This window comes from Heteronotia binoei, chromosome 5 (genome assembly GCF_032191835.1).
Source record: "Heteronotia binoei isolate CCM8104 ecotype False Entrance Well chromosome 5, APGP_CSIRO_Hbin_v1, whole genome shotgun sequence".
Classification (NCBI taxonomy): Eukaryota; Metazoa; Chordata; class Lepidosauria; order Squamata; family Gekkonidae; genus Heteronotia; species Heteronotia binoei.
In genome coordinates this window covers 42,148,478-42,148,977 of record NC_083227.1, presented here as the reverse complement: position 1 = coordinate 42,148,977, position 500 = coordinate 42,148,478, and the positions used below count along the sequence as shown (strand labels likewise).

Here is a 500-nt window from a genome sequence, read left to right as displayed (position 1 = left end):
TTGACTACTGTTCAGCAAATACTGCTAGCAATTGTGTGCTTCCCACTGCTGCCCTTCTATTTCTGCTACCTATGTGAGTAAGAATAACAATTTATTTGATTACGGATAGATACATCCCTTGCAAACATAACACATGCTTCAGTGCAAGCTCTCAAGTCTGTGTAATAGATGGTTGCGTGCATATCTCTATGAAGACTATTCAATGACAAGCCCACAGAAGACTTATCTCTATCATAAATTTAAGTTCCATAGTCTCCCTGCCTAGGAAAGCCTGGGAACTGTAGTTCTATGAACATATGAAGCTGCCTTATACTGAATCAGACCCTGGGTCCATCAAAGTCAGTATTGTCTACTCAGACTGGCAGCGGCTCTCCAGGGTTTCAAGCTGAGGTTTTTCACGCCTATTTGCCTGGACCCTTTTTAGTTGGAGATGCCAGGGATTGAACCTGGAACCTTCTGCTTACGAAGCAGATGCTCTACCACTGAACCACAGTATCTCC

The 500-nt window shown here is 43.4% G+C and overlaps 1 non-coding gene across 1 annotated transcript; it reads right to left on the bottom strand.

The window, feature by feature from the left end:
- Positions 1 to 425: 425 nt before the first annotated feature.
- Positions 426 to 500, bottom strand: TRNAT-CGU (transfer RNA threonine (anticodon CGU)). The gene has a single exon. It is a non-coding gene; the product is annotated as a tRNA-Thr (tRNA).